Genomic DNA, 14,893 nt, shown 5'->3' with positions numbered 1-14,893 from the left:
GAAGGACATCTGCATTGCAGAGACCACGCGTGTAATAATTAAGAAGCCCGGGACAACGACGTTTGCTCACTCTAGCAAAGTCGATTAATGTTTAACGTGTAACCACATGATTGAAACTGTTTCCGAAATTTTCCTCCCCTGAATGTTGTTTTCCGTGTGGTCGTCGTCTCTGTCGTACCGTTCATCCCGACTGCTCAGTGCAAACATGGAAACTTGCTGCAGGTGTCAGATACCTACATGGAGGACCTGAGGCAAATTTCACGACATTTCAGTACAGTGAAAACCGTAAATAGAATATAGTTCGCCTCTGCCAGGAGAACAAATCAGGGCAACTCGGTCTCGTGGGTTACTGTGTCGCAGGGATATATCGAGATACGGAGAGCAGTTGATATCACGCTATTCATCGGTCTCTGAGTCATCACTTCCACATCACAGAAACTATAAAATTAATTCGTGTTTATGATAGGAGCAATGCGACCAACGCCATTGAAAGTTGTGTTTCATTTTCAGTCCACAGGGAACTGACCAATGGTGCATTGTCTCTCTCGTTCCATTAATACCGACGCTGTAGGGGCTCATAATATGTTGCACCATAATTATGTGCCAGACGCTTTTCTCACCACATTTATACATTTACTACTTGCTGAAACGTTTCGCATTTTCTTTCACGTACTTGCCGTCCAGTAAACTTTATAGTTGTATATCGCTACCAACGCGTTCCGTCATTTTGTCGTTTCCAGCACTTTCTATGGAGTCGTGAGAATTCGACTATTATTATGTCACTTGCTACGACTTGCTTACTTAATGAGGTGGTGACTCATTTTTCATTTACTTTGATCTTTTTAAGACATCGTCAAGTATTAAATATGGACATGCGATTGTCTTCATTTCTAAGGAAATATTGTGTGGTACGTCGTCTAAGTATGATGAACGTGTATGTCACGTTTTAAAGTTTTCTTGCTCTCATCCTGAAGACTGGTTAGTCCAAAGACTGTGTTCACCCGTACATTTTCTATAAATTACCTTTCACTTTGGGTAAAGAGGTCCCCATGTCAGATTTTAATTACACTCCTGTAGCGCCGAAATTACGCATTTGCGGCTCTCACTTGCGGCTCTCAAATTCCTACGATTCGTACTGTCTTTCCGTCCTGCACTTTTGGTCAAATTGTTTTTCCGCACCCTGTATAACATTCCTGGATGGCAAACGTCGCTCAGCCAGCACCGCTTAAATTATTCACTTTTTACAGACGCCGCACGTATCTCACTGAATGACACCCAGCCAGGTTGACCGCCTATATTCCGCCACGCCACTGGAAAGCCAGCACGCGGTCCACAAAATCACCAAACCAGCACCAGATTCGCACGGTGACACCGTACTTATTGCAAGCACACACAGAGATTAATCGCAAACGCAGATCGTAGTGTGCAGAAGCCGAATTTGTCTTTGCGTTAATTCTGCGTCTTCTGCAGACCACAGAGCTCTGTCGGTTCATCAGCGGTCGATTGTTGCTGTTGGCGCCACGGGATGATGGCAGTTAGATTCAGGCTTTCTCCGGAGTAACTGGGATTCTATTAAAGAAATCAAAACAGGAAGGAGTAACGAAAGCGGCAACTGGCAGTCAAACAGTGCGTTTCTGTTAATTTAATGCGATGACAATTTTGAACGATAATGTTCGTGATGCGATTGAGTTACCAGCAATTACAGAAACCCAGGTTTTATGTTGCGTCCACCACAGACAAACTCACTTAAAATATCGTCCCTGCCACGTTCCTACGAACTACGCACAACTGAGCCTGTAATTCGTGACCAAGTTTACTATTAATTTTACTAGTCCCGTATTTGTCATAGGTAAAGAATGAGCAAAATGCTCACACGTGATACAAGTGTTACGTCTATCATGCAACCGTGGAGGAGACAATTGCTCCAGCCAGAGCAGAAATGCCCTTCGTGTCATTTATATTTTTCTTTATAAATTGAACATTTAGTAACAGGGCGAGCCCAATTACATACCGCTTAGTGTGAATAAATGTTTCAGTTTTTTGAGCAACCGTGATAAACGAGAACAAAATACTAAGACTCGGCTACAGATGTCCGCCATCATAGGGCTGCAGTGGCAGCTGAGTCGCTCCCCGAGTCTTAATGGCGGCCACAGCGGCTGAGGCGCCACGCCGCTCCCCTGCCTCCGTAGGCGCGCGCGACGTGTCTCGCTGCATCCAACCATTTATTTATCTTTATCGAGCGTTTCGATAGTTTCTCACCCTCGTTGCCGACTTTCCTCATTCTTCACTCAGTGAACGTCAATCATTTTTGCTTGTACATTTCAAAGGTGCCCCACTATTACCGGGTACATATTTAGTAGTATTTGGCGCATAACATATCTTTATAATTCATATGCAAATTCCGATCTTCCACGAAAAAGACACATGTCAATCCGTGTAGCTGGTTAAGAGAAACATTGGAGTCTCTCCCTACTCGAGTCAGCGAACTAATGTCCAAAACTGTGAGCACAGCATAATGCTGCGTCTGCCGCCAGTTGTCAGATGCATTCCAGTATCCTGTCCCACTCACTGACCAGTTACGCCGATTGTAATCTGTCACACGGTGCCATATCGCCGCCCACAGATTGCTGGATACTCTTCCTATCTACCAGAACTTGCCCGGCCTTTGCCTCCCGCTACTGTTGATGTTCAGATTTTCCGTTTCAAGATCCGCCAGGTAGTCCGTCGCACTCGACACCTGATTCGCGACCGCTTTCTCTGAAGACTGCCGCCAGTTGTTACTTCAGCTCTTTCTCCATTCACATGATGTATCTTCCAGCGCCGCACCTAACTGCTTATGTCTCTTGTTCTGCATGCCAGGAATTGTGCCCTGTCACTGAGGAACTAAAGAGAAATTAAGGCCACGTATTATATTAAGTAGTTGAAAAGTACGCTTCGCAGGGAATATACTTGCACCTGACATTGAAATCAATTTTTCTCCTCTCACGAAAAAAGAAAAGATGTTCCTGTTAGTGTTGGAACGTGACGAAAAAAAGGAAAACTTTATTTATTTCCATTTTTTTCATATGACATAGAAAATATAAACTTATTTTATGTTTTGATGTGCTACCACTTCTTTGAAAGCGCTGACCAACGCCTCGCTCGAGAGCGAAAACCATCTAGAATTTATTCTACACCGCCTGACTGCGCTATACGATATTCTCTGGGGCTGTGTGGAGGCGGATTTGGAATCGCTGCCGCTGCCGCCTGTTTTTCCGATGTGGCAGTCTCGTCCGCTCACAGTTATCACATTTTACATTCTGTCATACAAACACGCTACAGCCTTCCCTCGTTGCCCAGAAGAGATTTCGATGTACAGATCTTCTGTTTTTATTTCTTGAAAGTGCGTGAATCGCACCCCAACCAGCGGTATCGAAAGACACGTTCTGATGGCGCCCCGTGTTGCAGAATAAGTCAACTGCGAAAGGAGTTACAGAGGACGAAGTGTAGTCGATAGCCGACAGATGGCAGCATGCGACTTGCCGTGTTTAGCTTTGATATACCGAATAAGAAGTTGGAAAGGAATAAACAGCGTGAAAAGGAGTATGTTTACGGGCGGCATTGTGTCACTCAACGATCAAGGACCTTTTATATAGTAATGGACACGGAAATTCTGATATCTTGTTGCAGAAAATTATAAATGTCGAACGAAGGAGAAATGTTAGACGTGAAAATAAAATCTTTGTTTCTCTGTGTTTCCGCTTCGAAAAAGAAACTGTATGTTAATGATCGCTTTCATTGTGTCAAACAAAATATAAAACGTTATTTAACAGTGCTAGAGACGGCTACCGAATGTGCTTTTCATAAACCGAATCTGCCACTACCGCTGCCGGTCCGACATGTAAACGCTATCACATCGATTCCCGAAACGTGGTCACCGATGCCGGATTTCGTACTGTATTTTGAAGCGAGAAAAAATACCACAGCATTCCATCATTTTACGGTTTTAAGCACTTTAATTTTATCGAAAATTGAGACTGCGGTCAGCACCCTTGTCGTGTCATGTCTCATAATGTGTAACGGTGCAGGATGTCAAAACCCCGCCCAACCGCCACTGCTTACGTTTGCATTTTTTCACACACGTCACTGACTACCAAAAGGGACGCAACCCGAACGCCAGCACGGGTTACACAAAATCGTAAAACCAGCGTCGGATTCGCATAATGACACGGTAATGACGTTGGGCATTTTTAATCGCGCGTGCAGATCGTAGAAAGACAGAGGCTGAGTTAATTCTCCGTCTCCTGCGGCCCACACAGCATTGTCGCTGTCTCAGCGACGGATTGTTGCTGCTGGCGCTCCACAATGTCGGCAGTTTTAACTTTCGCGCGCATAATGGCGGTTTTATGGAGAAAATGAAAACGGAAAAGGGATAGTAAGTGCACAAGCGTCAGTCAAACTTTACATTTATGGAAGTTATAAGCGAGTAAACCTTTAAGCGATAAATAACGTCAATGGAACCCACATGACTGTATTTAATCTATATAAACCCACATTTAGAGTTAGGCCCTTCAGACACAAACTCGCAAAAGTTATCGTTCTGTCCAATCGAAATTACGCATCGTATTCTGCAGTGAAAAATACCACTGACTTCCAGTAATCGCTTGTGGCGTCATGCTTGCATAACACTTCCACCTCCCTACAGCAAACTATTGTGTGCTATATTACACACTCTGTTCGCATTTGAAAGCATTTCAATATTTTCGCAATAGTAATGGACGAGCTATAAAGATTCAACGTCTTCTTCCTTCTTACTTATCTTGTCGGCATTCACATACATAATGTGAGTGCCGAGCACCGATGTGTTCACATGGAGAGCCAATGATTTATTGCTCTGAAACAGCGGCTAAAACTCGTATGCAGACGTGGACAGTAACAATCTATCGTAATCGTCACCAGGAAAGGATACGAACTGATGTAATCGACAATAATTTCCATAATCGTTCTCTTTTCAAAGCTAAATGTTTCGTAGACTCATCATTGTAATTAGTTCAGAGGTTTTCGTTTCTTCAGCAGTACATAAACGAACAGTTACAAAGAGGTGAATTTTTGAAATGTCGCGAAAGCAGTACTGCGCCGAAAATTTCGTTACAACTGCGAACGGAGTGTGTCGCAGCGGCATTCTGGACACAAATGCTTTCGGCGTGTTTGGCGCGTTAGATTTGAATAAGAAATCAAGATTCGGACGAATCTCTCCATCGCCTCTCTCTGCACCAGCCGGCTGCAACCGTGCTGCCAAAGAAGGCGTCGATGTCTGCGGCGCTGCTTCCCCCCCATGCTCGATTCGCAACCAAGTCGGGGAAATCCTCTGCTGCCTCTAAAGGAAAGGCGGTAGCCGCGGTGCCGGTGCAAGTTTCTGCTCTACGTTCCCATCTCTTGCGGCCTGCCTTTCCACGGAACTGATGTACCTTGGTTTTACCTCAATATAAATAACGCAACTAATTTTACCTAAAATACTACAGCGAATATTTACATTTATTGCTAACTGTTTTATCGCATTATCGTCCAAAGCATATTCAGGTTTCGTAATACCCTTTCTGTTTTCACGTGTGTTTTTGGCCGTGGGCAAGCAAATTGCACCATTAGCAGAGGAGGAAACTCACCACCGTAAAACCAGAGCCGAATTTGCTTACCTGGAAAGCTGCCTATGACATTACGTATTCTGGAACCGACACAGTTTGGTTTGTTATTGGCCAAGCTAAGAAAATACATTTGGCACTCGAAAAGTTCCGTCCTTTTAGGAAGTTAAGGAATTTCAAGAGCATACTTTTTGTTTGTCTCTGGCTTCAGTACACTCTAGAAACATCTCAGTGGTGTGTACGTAACCGTTTGCAACTCTGTCGCCTACATGTATTTACTCAGGCCTTACTTGTGTTGTAAGGTCTGACTGCTTGACATGTTTTCCCAGATGCATGATTTTCTGAAGAGGTGATTGTTTCCGTTTAGAACGACACTTTTTTTTCTAGTGTATGTGTTAACCCTCTTTGAAAGCGTGCAAATGGCGGATGTCTGGCCGATCGGGCTACAAGCGCAAACCTTATACTCCTTATGTAATTCTAACGTAGTCTGTTTCACATTCTTGGTATATATTAAAACAATTCCGCAATGTTTTTTGAAAAACCACGAAAATAAAAGTTGTCATTATTTATACCCTCTCGTTAAACGTGCCATTCGTCGTGTTTCAACAGACGGCGTCGCAAAGCTGTACCACACATCTGTGCGATTTGTATACCTAGGTACTCTCTCGAAGTCATTGCCCAATATGGGACAAACACGTCTGCGGGACATTTGCAATGATAGAATCGTTCTCTAGTATTCGAATCTTCGATTTCTCCGTAATATACTTACATTAGGAAGCGTATCTGGTACCCAGTCCGTTCCTGTGAACGTCAAATAGTAGACATCTTCAACTTTTGTAGTCCTGTCTTCCTCAGTTGCGTGTAATATTACGGTATATTGATAATTTTTACTTATGGACCGTCTGACAGTCGGCAACAGAAGCCAAAACATTGCATTGAAACAAGCGTTCAGTTCATAGTGCTGTGGAATGTGGAAAAAAACCGCAAATTCGCATTCGTAAGAAGAAGAACACCGAAAATGCAACAGGAGCGTAATACGTAAGAAATCGTCCACTGATGATGTCTTGCAGATAATAAAGGCGAAACGCGTAAGGCACTAAAATTGTGTTTTATTCAGTTGCTGTCAGACGGTCGATAAGTAAAAATCATCAATATACCGTCAAATAGTAGGACTGCTACTACATAGCACGTAGGGCAGTATTTGCAGACCGATCTGCCAATAGCAGTTCTGTCTTATCACGCAAACACTGCGATATGGATCCTGGAAATGTGCCAACAGCCACAGCCAGCCTCTCGCTCAGTGGCGAGGGCTGCGGCAAACAGTGGCCGGAGACAAGACACCCCCTGACTCGGCGCACAGCGGTCTGAATGGATCCTCAGTCTTTGAGAAGTTTTGCCGCCGTGCGTAAACGCCAAACGCTTTTTGGTGAAATGTGTTTGCAGCAGTGCCCATCTCGCGCTTCTTTCCGCAACGAGCGTAATCCTGATCGTTTAATAAATCAGCTACGTACGCTTCAGTGGCCGAGCACGAGGCTTTTGGACATCCCTTTACGTGCAATCTGCTCCTCACCTTCCCCCATACCACGACTCCACTGGCGTCTGCCAGGATTCCGTACTCTCCACTACTTGTTAATGTTTCCTCTTCATACTACACAAAGTGACAAGTTCGCTTCGTCAAGGGCAGCTCAATTGCAGAGAGATGTGTGTAAAAATTGTGAAGCTCTGGACATCGACGTTTGTTCATCCTATCGAAGCCGATTAATGTTTAACATGCAACCTTATCATTAGAGAAAAATGGTTTCTCAAATTTTCCTCACCTGAATGTTGTTTCCCGTGTAGTCGTCGTCTCTGTCGTACCGTTCATCTTAACTGCCGAATACAAACATGGAAAATCGCAGCAGGTGTCAGATACCTTGACGGAAGACCAGAGGCAAAATTCACCACGTTTGAGTACAGTCAAAAACGTAAATAAATTGAATGTGGTTTGCCTCTGATCGGAAGAAGAAATGAGGGCTACTTGGTTCCATAGGTTAACGTGTGGGGGGAGTTGATATGGCGGTATTCATCGGTCTCTGTCATCACTTCCACGTCACAGAAGCTGTAAAAATACTTTACTTACGATGATAGGAGCAATTGGAACAACACAGTTAAAAATCATGTTTTATTTTCAGTGCTTTGGGAACCGACCACCGGTGCACTGTCCCTCGTTTCATGAATACCGATGCTGCAGGGGCTCATATGTTGCTCCATAGTAACGTCACGGAGGCTATTGCCACGACATTTATACATTCACCGCTTCAGTTGAGGACTTTTTGTGATCAAGAAACGTACTTTACATCTTACATTCTAGCTACACGGTTAAACGTATCGCATTTTTTCTATTAAATTTTAAGGTTATGTATCGGTACCAGCGCATTCCGTCATTTTGCCGTTTCCAGCACTTTCTATGGACTCCTGAGAAGTTGACCATCATTCTGCCATGTCTTGTCTCACATATACAGTGTGTGAGAAAACAGTCTGACCCAAAGTGTAGGGCAGAAAGACAGCATTAAAAAAAGCAATCCGAGTATGGGAACTAGAAATGGCTGTCGAATATTTACAGCGCTATGCCAGCATGAAAACGGTGGGCAGTTTGAACATTTGCTGCGACATACTTAACGCTAAGTAAGTGGTGGATCACGTTTCCTTTACTTTGTCCTCTTGAAGACATGTTGAAATATAAAACATGGACATGTGATTGTCTTTATTTCTAAAGAAATGTTGTCTAGAACGTCGGCTAAGTATTACACAGGTGTATGTGATGCTTTGAGTTTTTCTTGTTATCGTCCTGAGAGTGGTTAGTCCATAGACTGTGATTACACTTACATTTTGTGTGAATTATCTTCCATTTTGAGTAAAGACGTCCACATGTCAGATTTTAATTACGTTCCTGTAGCTCCCAAAATACGAATTTTCGACCCCGAGTTGTTGTATTCAAACTACTAAGTTTCAGACTGTCTTTCTGCCCTACACCTTTGGTCAAATCATTTCTCCGGACCCTGTATAACGATGCTGGATGGCGAAACCCTGCTCAACCAGCACTGCTTAAATTGTTCACTTTTAACGTACGCTACACTGAATGACTCCCACCCCGGTCGTCCGCCCATATTGCGTCGCGTCACTGGAAAGCCAGCACGCGACACACAAAATCAGGAAACCAGCATCAGATCTGCATAATTACTCTGTACTGATTGTCAGCACATTTAGACGTTAGTCACAAATACATATAGTAGTAATGTAGAAGCTGGATTTATTTTTCTGTTAATTTTCCGTCTCCTGCAACCGACAGAGCTTTGTCGCTGCGTCAGAGACCAATTGTTGCTGCCAGCACTGCGGAATGTTGGCAGTTTTAACTCTCCCGCGAGTAATGGCGCTTTTCTGAAATAAGCGAAAACGGGAGAAAAATTCAGATGCAAGTGTTCATCACCGAAATGAGAGTGAATCCCTACTTGACGCATGTCTACCCACAGCCAGAACTCGCGTAGGTGTGTGTCCTTCCCCACATGTGAATCACACTCCTAGTCGCTGGCCAGTTGTACCACTGTAACGCAGCCGGACTGTGCTGTTTCGTACTCGGCACATTCATGGATGGCCTTCTGTCACAGCTGCCTCCAGCTGATGTTACGCTACACCCCGGAGAAGGAGGCGATCGAGTCAAAAAATCTCCCGGTAAACATGTAAGGAAATCGTAAAGAAGCACCGTCAAAACGTTTTTATCCAAGCCAAATAACTCAATGATGCTGTCTTATTATGCTGACGTGGATGACACGCGTTGTGCGGAATATGCGAAGCGGTTAGAGCTGGAACGTATTTACACTCCACGGTTTTGATGACGTATAATGGCTAGAAAAATTGCTCTAGAGTCAAGGCCAAGTCTTAGTCGGGTACGTAGAATTAGCGAATATGTTCTCACCAGACATCGTTTATGATGATGTAATTAGGAAGTGGACAGCATCGTCGGCTTTGTATCGATGTGAAATTAAAACTCAGTGTGAGAGCCTGTATTACTTCCTGCCTACGTGCCTAGCCGTTCGCCTTGTGTTTCTACGAATTGCATTCGTTAAATGGTAACAGATAGAAAAGCATTTGTCGAGGGCCTTTACACACTGCACACGAGAGGAAGACGACCACATTCAAATCAACAATTAATTCACTGGAAAGGCAAAGAAAAGGAAAAAGGTTGCGCCAGCGGTATTATTTTGTCGTGTAGCTGGGTGGCGGCTACCGCGAGAACGAAGGCCGCCACAACTTTGGTTTACGGTGCCCGAATGCGTTGTATGCTCCTCGCCGGCGTATGTGAAACTGTGAACACACACCACGTTTCATAGGTTCGACCATAGAAATACTCACATACACGGAGCATTCGTCCATCCTTGCCGTGTTCAAGTTGGAAGCCAAATGGATTAGACGGTTACATTATCTGTAACTGGAATCAAGTACTGACTTCCACAGCTGATCTTTTTGTATTAATGGCACACATCTACCAATTCAGTTAACCTACTTTTCCAAACATTCGCGACGTTAATGCGGTAACTATCCTTGTTACGTTTGGCCACGTGGAACGACAGCAAACGTTTCAAACAATGTCCTGTCATCTCCTTATTTTCACAAATGGCAGACTTACAGTAATGCGAGCAATTCCTGTTATTGTTGCACTGTGGCTCATTTAGCTGGCCGCTTCCACAGAATCGGTTGGCGGGAAGCATATAGTTTTGTGGCCATTCCTGACGACTACGTCTCTTGTGTGGCATTATGCTATAAGAAGTGACATCCGTAACGCCCTATTTTTAGACGGAATAAAAAGCTACGACTTGTGCTTGATCTAGTACAGATGCAGACACAATATCGAGATAAGAAGCGTGTTGTACCAGAAAACGTTGCTTGTAGAGTAAATTCATAACACTGGGTTAGAGATTAACATTCTGTCGTGTCAAAAATTCTGGCCATTCGTAGAGTTTGTCATTTGGGTTGAAAGTCTCCCTTTTGAAAGAGTGTCCAAACATTCCTCAGTGATCTGTCAGTGGGCAAACTGTAACGACTTTTGTTTCACGTGTCTTTGTGATGGTCGGCAAGCGCGGGAACTCATCGCTGTCAGCCCAGCCCTAGAAACGCATATGCAGATGTGTAGACATACTGTGGAAAATTTACATATGTTCCATACACATGGCGTTCCATGATACACAACCGTGACGTTATAACATCCACACTCCCGTCCTGTTTATTACGGGAGATTGTCACAACCCACATATGCAGCCCCTACCTCATCCCCTGTTCACCAAGACGATACGTTCAGTGTTCCAAAAGATTCCTCCGTGTTAACGTTGTAGTTGCATCTTCCTCCGCAAAGTAGTTCTGCGACATCTCACACATTCCGGCCACGTGTCAAGTCAATATCAGAGTTGCCTTGATGACGACACAGAGTAAATTACTTATTAATATCTGCTTCTACAAAACGCTTTGTGCACTCTCCGTCGTGTTTAAATGGTCCTTACTAGAAGACTGTAGTAGAAACTGGCGCCAGTCATACATGTACGTAATCTTTGAAAACTGTGACCCAATTACAGGAAACACAGTTGACGTACTAGAACCACTGTCTACTACTAGAAGTTTTAATTTGTCATTGATACACTGACTTTGGCGTAACAAAGCGTCTGTTGTACTCGGGAGTTTTGCATGAATAATGCATACTACGGCACTTCTGTTTCTTCCAGACCGATGCCTCGACGTAAACATCGAAACCTCCAGTTGCTATTAAAGTTTTGGAGCCAGTGAAGATGTGGTTCTGGAGGAAGTATTGTGCTGCTTTCAGTTTAGTCAGTATTGGTAACATTTGAAGCTTCTTTGTCTTGTGGTCAGAAGAAACTGATAGTACCTTTTAGTTGCGACAGATTATACTTTACCGTTCCTGCACGTCCAACCACCACGTCACACAGTGTGTGTTACTCTTGCGCCGTAGCTTTATAGTGAGAGCAGAAAGGAAAAAAAAGACAGCTGATATCAGTATATTTAACGAAGTCATTCATTTCTGTGTACGTTATTCACCTCTCGCTGTGAGCCCTGCTCTGTTTGGGAAAGGAGGAGGCGTCGGTAGCAAACTTTTGTCAACGGATGAATGTGGAGGTCGTCCGTACTAGCGAGGCGATGAAGGCATTTGCGAACTAGGGGTAAATCTGTTTAATTTTTTTAATTTCATCGCGTAGGTGAATAGACTGAAACAGCATAGTGTGGTCTCCCCTAATCCACAGAAGATACGATAAGAAATGTTACGTTCTTCCGATTAATCTACAGCTAAGAAAAACCTTCAACTTCTCATCGTAATCGCAGTTCCTTCCAGTTCACCGCCCTGTAATTCCTCAGAATCAGATAAACGGACAATTCAAATGACGCAGTGTTTACAATATACTGTTGCGAAAACAGCTGTGCGCCTAAAATTCCCTTACAACAGGGAACGGAGTCGCTCGCGACGGCATTCTTGCGTCAGACGCTGTCCGTGCTCTTGCCGAGCTAAACTTTTGTATCTGCTCAGGATTACTTTAGAAACATTCGTCTCCTTTACTTCGGCTGCCAGACGAGTTGTCGACGTCTGCGACGCTGCTCCCCCACGTCCGGACGCAAATGATTCGACCAACTGCCCCGTAGAATAGCCGCTGCACAAATTGAATTTTTTTTTTTTTTTTTGGGAAATCTGATTTTTGCGCCATCTCTGACGACAGAAAAATGTGAAGCCCTTTTCTTATACAAAAGTCTGTATTCCTATATTTTTTGTTGGTAACAGTACTCTAAATATTTTTACGTAAAACGCTAGGCAGAGTATTACACTTAGATGAGGCAAGTGGCAAACGAGGGAAAGTGTTAGAAATATGGCGCGCTTCCCAGAATTGACTCTTCCCTTCGCTTCAGTTGCGTTACACATGTTCAGGTCTGGGGAGGGCGTCTCTTGCAGGTACACTACGGATACGTCGCAACATCGACACTCGCGAGTCATTCATTACCGACGGTCCTGCACTGGCAAACACGCCACGCCTGTAATCTAGTGACCCTGGCCTCACATTCTTATTACTAAAGTACTGAAGAAACAATCTTTTTTCCATTTCAATGTGTCTCATTTTTGCTCTACTATACGCTTAATACACCTTGAAAACATAAACGGCGGACATCTTTCCGACTGGTTTCAATTCTGCTAGCTACAGCTGCCAACTAATATAATTATTAATCGCTCTGTCTGCTGATTGTGCAAAAGGATCGCGCGAGCCGTGTAGACGCCATGTTTAAATCGCTGTGACGTCTTCTTTCCGGAAGTGGTGCTGTGGTCTCCTGCACGTTCCGGTCGTGTAAAGAAACAGGCCAGTACCCGTCTTCTTGACAATGTGGAGACACGTAAAGTTATCCTTTTTGTAACCTGTCGTCAAGTATGCCGTCCATTCTCTATCGTGTTTGAATAGTGGGTACCACAAAGCCGTAAAAGAAATAAGTGCGCAACCTGTATCTACACTTAGTTCACAGCCGTGCACCAGTAAACGTAACGTTTGTCGCTCAATACGGCACCTTCCAACGCTTTAACGGACGTGGATACTTCTGAACACTCGTTTACGTGCAACATCCTGCTGCTCCCCATGTTTTCACCGGCGTCCGTAACAAGTCCGTACCCTCCACCATTTGTTAGTGTCTCCTCTCGATATTAGGGAAACACCGAAAAGTTCGCTGTACCGAGGATAGTTGCACTGCAGACGCTATGAGCGTAAATGTTATGAAGCTCGCAAAATAGAGACTTCTTCGGACCAACGTTTCATACGCAGACGTGACTAGAGAAAACCAGTTGCCCAAAGTTTCGTCCTGTGAATGTTGTCCACATGTTTCAGATGTTTATTGAAATACAAAGAGAAGTTAATATCGCCATATTCAACAGCCTCTGAGTCATCAATACCGAATCACAGACGATAAAAAAGAGCACCGCCATTACTCACGTTGATGGTAACAATGTGACCAACGCAGTTAAAAATTTTGCTTCGTTTTCAGTGCTTTGACAATTGACCGACGGTGCATAGTCTTTACTTTCATTAATATTGACTCTGTGCGGTCTCACGTGTTGCCCCATAATAGCGTGACTGATACGCTTGTCACGACACTCGTACATTTACTACTTTACCTGAGGACATTTTGTAATCAAGAAACGTATTTCACATCTATTTCCTTAGCGCCTTTCTTAAACGTATCATAGTTATCATCCACAGAATTTTAAAGTTGGAAATTGCTACCAACGCATTCCGTCATTTTGCCGTTTTTCACACTTTCCATCAAAGATTTACCTTATAATTCTGTCAGAAACGTAGTATCTATTATAATATAGTCTTACCGGCTGCATCTGGAATACTTCTCGATTTTCTTGTAGGATGTCCTTTTTTTTATTGTTCGCTGGTCCTCTTGTTCTCCGTCTGATGAAAATTTCTTGATGTTCTCACTGTCTGGATTAATTTATAAATTTGAGGATAACCATTGCAAATCACTACTGAAATAACCTGAAGATGCCGTGTGTTCGTTTCATAATATAGTTTTAATTTCCACTTAAAATCATTCTTTAACATCAGCGCCAAAAAATACACGTCTTAAACGTATGAAGACAAGATAACAGGAGAGTAATGAACTAGTTGTTAAAACAAGCACCTACGCAAAAGTAAAAAAAAAAAGATCAAAGTTACTTATGAAAATCTGTCGCTGGCGCAGCACTCTTCTGCATGCGCGATCGTAAATCACATCTTTGCTGTGGCGGAGGCACGGTAGTCAAAGTACTGTTACGTGGAGGATGAATATACATTCTGCAGATGAAAAATACACTTCATAAATGTGTGGACTAATGATGTATAATGAAATGTTACAGATGACCAGTGACTAAAGTCATAGTTAGAAGTTTTGCCTCGTCAGACTCCAAAGATTCAAAAATGAGTACAGAAAGGGAATCATAATTAGTGAGTAAAATAGTGTAATTTTGGCTACAGTAATTGAACTACTGCTTTCATTTGTGTCAGGACATATTACCTGTGTCATGTTATGAAAACTGCATAACTATGAATAATTTATTTTACAGTTAACATTTGTATTTGTTAGCATATTGAAATGTCTTGTCAATTGAGCTACAGTGGCATATATTACTTGAAATCTAATTAGCAACTGAGGAACTGCATACATAATATATTATTTTGTGAAATCCTTACTTACTATTTGTAAGTGTATTATTGCAT

Source organism: Schistocerca cancellata, chromosome 11, assembly GCF_023864275.1.
Source record: "Schistocerca cancellata isolate TAMUIC-IGC-003103 chromosome 11, iqSchCanc2.1, whole genome shotgun sequence".
NCBI lineage: Eukaryota > Metazoa > Arthropoda > Insecta > Orthoptera > Acrididae > Schistocerca > Schistocerca cancellata.
The sequence above is the reverse complement of the archived record's forward strand: the minus strand, read 5'-3'. Positions refer to the sequence as shown.